This window comes from Dicentrarchus labrax, unplaced genomic scaffold (assembly GCF_905237075.1).
Source record: "Dicentrarchus labrax unplaced genomic scaffold, dlabrax2021, whole genome shotgun sequence".
Classification (NCBI taxonomy): Eukaryota; Metazoa; Chordata; class Actinopteri; family Moronidae; genus Dicentrarchus; species Dicentrarchus labrax.
In genome coordinates this window covers 1,336,645-1,345,287 of record NW_026136875.1, presented here as the reverse complement: position 1 = coordinate 1,345,287, position 8,643 = coordinate 1,336,645, and the positions used below count along the sequence as shown (strand labels likewise).

The window sequence follows — 8,643 nt, the reverse complement described above, 5'->3', positions numbered from 1 at the left end:
CTTGGTTGTCCATTAATTCCTGAACATGAACACCTTGTGGGGCTTTATCCTTTACTTGAACCTACAATATGTAATTTCACTACTACCCACTAGGGGGTCTCTCACGTCAAAACAACAACAACAGAGGAAAATTGATGATGATTATTACGAATACCTGAAAATACTTAAACATTGGCTTCCTGTGGTATAGGCGACTCTTCAGGAAACATCATGTGGTCATTAAATTACTAAAATAATAATTAAAATGTTGAAAACTCATTTCCTGCAGTTTTAAAATACTAACAAGGTCAATAACACATTGGATTAACTTTTCATTTATTTCTTTGCATTATGCTCAGATGGTACATTTGCTATAAATACACAGAATGTATGCTAGCTAGCTAACATTCAGCATACAGCCTACGTACTACTTCTTTAAACAGCTTTTTCTATTACAGCTACACTTCTGTTTTTAGATGATTTATCTTTTTGAATAAATCTTTTGACAGTATTTTTGTATTATCTTTATTCTCAGTACACAACACACAAATGTAAAAAGTGCATAGTAATGCAGTCGTAATAAAAGTAGTGCAAATTAGAATTATTTTCTGCTATTCATTACTTGACATTAAATTATATATGAATAATAATAAATCTATTGATAACATGAACTTCATTCAAACAATATAGATAAATTATATCTATATTGGATATGTAAAGTTAAATTAAGTGGATTTACTGGATTCATTAAGTTGAAGTGACTCAAATGTATTATGACATTGAAATAAAACATACTTAAATTCAGTGTACAACAGTAATACATTCAAATATATAATTGAAATTAACTTTAATAAAAAAAGATAAAATACAAATTAATAAAATGGATGCAAATGAAAGTATTAGTTTTTACAGTGTATACTTTCTACTTCTACTCTCCTCCACCTCAGAGGGAAATACTGGAAAATGGAAATACTAAAAGTACAAGTAGTTCACATATACATATACAGCTGAAACTGTAATTGATTTATTCTCTGAATTTATTATATATCATTTATATTATTGTTATTATTATATATAATGTATATATAGTATAAATGCATTACATATAAAGTATAGAATATATATAATATAGAATCTAGTAATATACAGTAGCTATATATTGATTATATAGGCTATATATATATAATCAATATATAGCCTAGATTCTATCGATCAAAGTGACTTCCGGTTCGATCGAACTGGAACCGAAGCGCGAGCGAACTCATAGTGAGCGCGAGGAGACAAATAGAAACCAGTGAGACCAGTGAGACCATCCGTAGAGAGAAATGATGGAAAGTTTCGGTGAGAAGAGAACCGACCTCCCGGATCAGACCCCCGACCCGTCGACCCGCTCCCCCCGCAGGCAGCAGCGGGTGGCAGTGATGCGGTTCCTGGAGGAGAAGGTGCTGAGGGGGCGGGAGGTGGAGGACCAGAGCTCAGCCGTCCTCTCCTCCTTCCTCCGCAGCCTGGAGGACGGGGAGTGGCAGAGCGTCCAGGACCGGATGGTGGAGCCGGTGAGTCTCCCAATATCAACATAAAGCAACTAAAGTCATCGATCTGATATTATTGATCCTAATGAATGCTGCTGTAACAATACATTCTATAACTTTATTATCTTCTCACTTATATAAAGCAGCAGAAATACTCAAAGTACTCGGGTAGTTAGTTACTTTCCAGCTGTGGATTAATGGTAACTTTGTGGATCTGATTTGTTATCATTTATAGATTTGTATAAAATATTCGATACATGAACATTAGCTTTGATCTGAGCGCCATAAAGAATCGATCAAATCAAATGAATGTGCAAATTTAAGAGGTATAAATCAAATAATGAATAATTAATCTTCTTATTATAACAAAATAGAAAAGAACAATTCAAAACTTATTTTTATTATTTTTTATGCCTATATTTTATACGTTTGTGTCGTTTTTGTAGTTTTATTTTATCTCTTTATTTTATTGATTACTCTTGATATTTCCACTGATAGACCGATTATCGATCCGATTATCGATCCGATTATCGATCCGGTATCACTGTATGTGGAACTGTTCCTTTAAGGTTCTCCGGTGTCTCTTGTCCTGCAGGTGTCTCAGACTCACCTGGCTCAGGTGTCCCGGAGGATCATCAGGGTCGTGTCTCAGCTGGTCCTCCGGCTGCTGGCTCGCACTCTGAACCAGGAGGAGCCCCAAAGAGCTGGCAGCAGGTGAGAGGACACACCTCATCACATGACTCTGGGATCAGGCCTGTGATTGGCTGTAACACATTATACACACCTGCTCTACTCAAATCCTTTACTGCAGTAAAAATACTAAAAAAAATACTCTGTTACAAGTATTGAACGTGAGTAAAAGTACGAGTATAATGAGTAAAATGTAGAATTATATCTGATATCGTTCTGACTCATGCATCCATGTAAAAGCAGGATTTTACTGTTGGCGTTGGTTGGAGCTCATTTTGATGATGATTATTATTTTCATTATGGATTCATCTGCTGATCATTGATCCAGTAATCTATTGATTGATTGCTTTGTTAATATTCTGAAAATAGTTAGAAATGTCGTCACAATTACCCAGAGTTCACAGCGACACCATCACAGTGTTTGTTTAGTCCAACCAACAGTCCAAACCTCAAAATTATTACAATCAAAGAAAAAGCAGCAAATCTTCACATTTGAACCATTAAATGTTTTTACATAAAAACACTCCGACACAAATATAGCTAGCTAAAATGATAGCTAACTAGCTAGCTAGAGTTCCATCTGAAAGCTGATGTTAATTAAAGCTAGCTGACTGGCTGTTTGCCACCGCTATACGTCTGCGCAGCCCCTAGTTAACAATGCAGCATTTTCCCAAACTGTGACTCTTAACTGTTTTTTGGAGACATTAGCTGTCAGATGGAACTAGCTAGCTAAAGATTGATGTAATCTAATCAGTATTTGTCCGTAGACCCTCGGCTCTGCTTGGAGATCACCTCCACAACTATTTGGAGATCACAGAAGAAACTCTGGCCGAATCCCAGCCGTCAGCCAGGAGCATGCTGGCAGTCGTGGTGGAGCAGCTGAACCTGGGTCTGTGTGTGCTCGCTGCCCAGAGCCTGGACCACACGGTGCCTGAAGGGTCAGAGGTCATGTCTGCAGCCATGGAGGTTTTGGGGTTGGCAGGCGAGGCTCTGACTTACGTAACTGAGGAGGAAGTTGAGGTGCAGGACGAAGACACCTTCCTGGAAACAGCAACCGAGGAGCTGATGTCCGCCATTGCCGACAGCGTGAGCAGCCGTCAGGAGACAGACAGGAAGTCCAGAAGGATCCTGCGAGACCTCGCTGCCAAAATATTGTCCCAGCACTCAGAGACTGCAGAGCTGCAGACGGTGGACGTGACGGAGGTGGAGACTGTCAGCGAGTCTGATGCTCTTGAGAAGACTAACCCATTACTCGTGTCCTCTGAGAAGGTCAGCAGGGACCTGTCCGAGTCTTGGGGCTCTTGTCTTCAGGTACTAAAGAGTCTTCTTGCCAAGTTCTTGGTCTTGTTTTCTCCGCGGAGCTTCAGTCTGATGAGCGATCTGCACAGATCATCCCTGCCAACGTTGGAATCTGTCTCCTCAGACATGTTGGACATCGTAGTCGACGCCGTGAAGGAAATATGTTGGAACAAGAAATCAAAGTTTCCACTGTGGCGACACAAAAAGGCCAATGTCAGCGAGGAGCGAGTGGATGCGGTGGCGGCGGAGACGAAAGTCGCCCTGCAGGAGAAACTGCGAGAGTTTCTCTGCCGCTACAAAGACGAGGCAAAGAAACAGGAACTGGAAAAGGTCCAGAAGACTGTGTCTGTACTTCTGTCCAACCTGAGAGACAAGACGGTAGAGTTTGAGGACTCCAAAGTGGTCCAGAGAGTCCAGACTGTAAGGAGTCTACTGGATCAGATCCAGGTCTGCAACAACTCAACTCGGATCAGACTGGAGGATCTGATCAGTGAGGGCAAACTGTCCAACTTTTCCCTGATGAGATCCTCTGGTCCCGTCAGTCCTTCTGAGCAGGTTCTCTGGTTCTCTGAAGCCGTTGTGAAACATCTGCTCAGGTCGCTCCTCCTCCCTCCTCCTTCCTGGGGGATGGGTCAGGCCATACGGGTTCAGAGCTGCCCGTCATCCGCCGCCAGATTTGCAGAGACGACCCCGCTGTACGATGGCATCATCAGCCTGTACACTCAGGTGATGTGCGAGCAGGTGATGAGCAGCCTAAGCGGCTTGTCTGCCGCCTTCAGGCTGCAGCTGGAAGTGCAGAGGATTCTGGACCAGCTGGAGAACGCTGACATCTCAACACAGAAGAAGAACATTGTCCATTTCTTCCAGAAGCTTCCGAATAAGATCATAAACAAATGGAGGGAAGCAACAAACAAGGAGGACGTGTACTTCAGTCTGCCAGTGGATGGCGAGGACGAGACCGCCGCCAGGTCTGAGGACGCTGAGGATGAGGAGGGCGATGTGGACGTCTCTGACCTTAGGAAGAGGAGCATTCTGGACTTCCTCCTGACTCTTTCTGACGGGATACTGACTAGTTTTTGGGGGTATGAACCGACGGCGTGGCAGACTCAGTCCCTGCTCCCCATTTAAGAAAATGTTTTCGCTGTGTTTGTTTGGGTGCTGCGGTTCCCCCGCCATCAGAACTTTAAAAAATGAAATAAAGAAAATAAAAATGAGTTCCAAAGAGAAATACTGTCAGTTGGCTAAGTTAACTTCCCCAGCTAACTTGATCCAATAAACTAACTTATGTATTCTGACAAACGGTGTTGATTCACAGGTGGCGCTGATAAAAAACATTCAATGAAGCTTTAAGAAATTCACTTCATTAATCTTATTTAAAATGTTTAAAAAGTAAAATTGTATATTTTGAATTCATGAGTGGAGAAATAAACTGGAAGATTTGATCAGGAATAAGAAACAAATGTTTCGTCCTGCAGAAACTTTATTTCATCAGATTTTCGTGTCAGAATCACAGAAAGGATGCAGAACATTGAAAACACAGACATCTTTGTATTTATGCTACTTCCTCCTCCTCCTCTTTAACGTCCCCTTTCAAAATAAATTATTACTCTTAATTTGCAAAAAAAATCTGAACACAGAAAAAGATTTACACCTGAAATCAGAGCGAGAAGAGGAGGAACAGATTTTGTGCTTTCAGTGCAATCGAGACAATGACAGCAGATCATTACCGAGTTATTAATCTGTCTCAGACATATTTCATATTCATAACATCCACAGAGGAAGATCCACTTCCTGTCAGTTCAAAATAAACTTCTGTTTCTTATCGGTTTTGGCATCAAACGGCAGTGAAGCTTCTACTTTTTGCAGGTTTACAGTCGGTCGCTTTCACCACAGCTCTGGGTCCAACCTGTTATTAATAATAATAATAATGTAAATATCTTCTAACATTAAAGTGTTTGCAGGTTTGATGCAGAGCTGTGATGAAAAGGACAAACTCAGTTGTGATGAATTAAGATGTGACTGATGTAAACGTACAGACATCATTTAATCAGGAGCAGATAGAAAATAAAATAATTGTACAAGCAGTTCCTCCAGGAAGTCTCGACGGTTAAATCCAACCAATCATGTGCATTCTGTGCAACCTTTTGGTCCAATCGCTGCAACTTCTATGTAAATTTGACCATCGTTGGTTTCCTGCACAAAATATTGAGCCACACGTCACCAAACTACGACAGCTTGTATTCTCACTGCAGCAACAAGATTTTTTTAGAAAAGCTGCAGTGAAATCTGATATTTGAGGTCGCAACAATCCTAATAAAGCCTGTGACGTCCTGGAGGGACTGATCAATACTCACCCTGCAAACATCTTCAGTGTATAAAGTTCTTTATTTGTCTGTCTGAGTAAAAATGATTATTGCAAGTGTTTCTGCAAGTTCACCAAATTAAATCTGAGACTTTTCATTCCACAAAGAACAAAAGGATGATGGAAAACCAGTGGGGACGGTACAGCCCAGAATTATTGATTGTTATATCACATTTTTCAGAACTTCCCAGCAGTAAATAATCATACTAATAATTCCTGGTATAATAATGAGCTCATTCATTGATGCAGAAGGATCCACTGTTAGCTCAGGGTGTGTAACGTCTCCCGCAGCAGCATTTTATTAAATGATCATTTTGAATTCAGTGTTTTTAATTAAAGTCAGATTATGTTTCCGATCAAACTGGTTTGGCGCCGTCACAGACGTCTGTCAGAAGTGACTGCACAGAAACAACAATGGCGGCTGTTAAAGAGGTTAGCACACCGCTGCTAGCATCAGTTACAGCAGAACGAGAGAGTGTAGAAAAGCTGCTGCGTCACATTTTACACAGCAAACAATAAAAACCCAGTTCAGTGTGTCTGTGTCCAACTCTTCCTCACAGGTTAGTTAATGACAGACAGTCAGTGAGTGTGTCTGTGTCCAACTCTTCCTCACAGGTTAGTTAATGACAGACAGTCAGTGAGTGTGTCTGTGTCCAACTCTTCCTCACAGGTTAGTTAATGACAGACAGTCAGGTGCAACCTCACAGGTTAGTTAATGACAGACAGTCAGTGAGTGTGTCTGTGTCCAACTCTTCCTCACAGGTTAGTTAATGACAGACAGTCAGTGAGTGTGTCTGTGTCCAACTCTTCCTCACAGGTTAGTTAATGATGTTACTGAGTCAATGTGAGCAGATTGTGTCTGTAGACTGAAGAGAATCAGAGTCTCACTGATGGTGGAAATAAAGGTTTTACTTCCTTAAAACAGCCGTTTTTTGAATGGAGTTTGGTGTGACAGTGTGGAGCAGAGGGGATTTGAACCTTAATAATTCCCATAAACTGAGTTGACCGACCTTCTAATAATGAACCTTGGAAACAGCAGAAAGTAACAGGAAGTGGAGATAAACCCTCCTGTTTTCTTCTTCTGTGGTAGTAAAAGGTAGAGCTAAGCAGCAGCTTTTAGGATTTATTCTATTGATTTAAGTTCATCTGTGAGAGACGCTGACACACTGTAAATTCACAGTAATTAACATTAATTAAGTTTCTTACTGAAATTTACTATTAAAGGCATACTATGCAGTTTTCCGGTTTTGTCAAACAGCTCTCCCTAGAGTCGCTGCGGAGTACTTGTATTTAACGTTAACTGTCGTAAATACCACTCAAGATGTCTACTGACCAGGTAACGTCTGAGTGAATGCCTCTAGTGTCTTCCATTGAGGCTGCTTCTTATGTCGCTGATGTATGTGACGTCGTGCCGTAAAGCAATTTGTGACTCTCGCGAGATTTGGCGGGACGCCACCTTCAGACTTGCATTGCTGGTTCTGCCAACGGCGTCCCTCTCCTGCTTTGCTATCGGGATGATTCGCTATACTACGAGTTTGTTTACCATCAAAATGACTTTGAAGCTGTTATATTAAAGTAAAAATCTTGCATAGTGTGCCTTTAATTAGTAGAAATAAAATTACAGTTCATGTCTGTATTCTTCTAAGTTTACAACACAGTACTGGTCAGTTTAGTCTGAATATTTACAGTATGTAAACTGTTTTACAGTTTATCCTGTATTTAACTAATAATAATGAAATAATATAATAATAATAATAATAATAATGAAGAAGAAAACTTTAACTGTATTTATTTAGTTTCATTCTTTGTTTCTCTTTCAATCTTTAAGTTAACTAGCGGTCGTCATGAGAGTCATTTTAAAGGGTGTAAGAAAACTTTATCTCAGTATTTCTGTGAGGAAAAGAAAATGAAATTGTCATTTTTAAAGTTTAGATTATTATTTAAGATATAAACTGTGAAGACCTGAACTCTATTCACAGAACCCTCAAACAACAGAAGAGCTAACAGAACAACAAGATCAATAAATCCTAAATAAAATCTGTAATACAGATAATGGTGGTCTCTTGCAGTTCTCAGTTCAGTTGTTGTGTCCTGTTATTGCTATGTGTGGGATCACTCCAGTCTCCAGTACTGTGTATTAAACCTCTGATATACAGGAACAGACTGTAGTTTAATTTCTAGCCACACACTGTCAGTATGAAACGGACGGTCAGCTGACCTTCCCCACATGGTTCCGTGTAACAAACCGTCAGCAGTCATGTGACTCTGAGCTGCATCGAAACAGGAAATGATACGGTGACATTCTGAATCTTTATAATGAAATAAATAAATGATAAAAGTTTACTGGTGGAGGACGTCCAACCGGTCTTCAGTGTCCCTGATTAATGTGACATCATCAGTGTTTAACAGCTGGAAGTGATGATGAAATGGTGACATCACAATGACATCATCAGAAAACAGGAAGTACTGTTTTCACAAGCGGAGGCAAAACATAAATGTGTGTGTGTGTGTGTGTGTGTGTGTGTGTGTGTGTGTGTGTGTGTCTGTGTGTGTGTGTGTCTGTGTGTGTGTGTCTGTGTGTGTGTGTGTGTGTGTGTGTGTGTGTGTGTGTGTGTGTGTGTGTGTGTGTGTGTGTGTGTGTGTGTGTGTGTGTGTGTGTGTGTGTGTGTGAGTTTGTGTCTGTTTGTGTCTGTTTGTGTCTGTGTGTGTCTGTGTCTGTGTGTGTGTCTGTGTGTGTGTGTGTGTGTGTGTGTGTGTGTGTGTGTGTGTGTGTGTGTGTGTGTG

The 8,643-nt window shown here is 40.5% G+C and overlaps 1 long non-coding RNA gene across 1 annotated transcript; it reads left to right on the top strand.

Annotated features, from left to right (window-relative positions):
• Nucleotides 1-6,396: 6,396 nt before the first annotated feature.
• On the top strand, nt 6,397-6,783 carry LOC127360367 (uncharacterized). The gene is made up of 2 exons (XR_007883604.1): nt 6,397-6,552; nt 6,590-6,783. It is a non-coding gene; the product is annotated as an uncharacterized LOC127360367 (long non-coding RNA).
• Nucleotides 6,784-8,643: the final 1,860 nt, after the last annotated feature.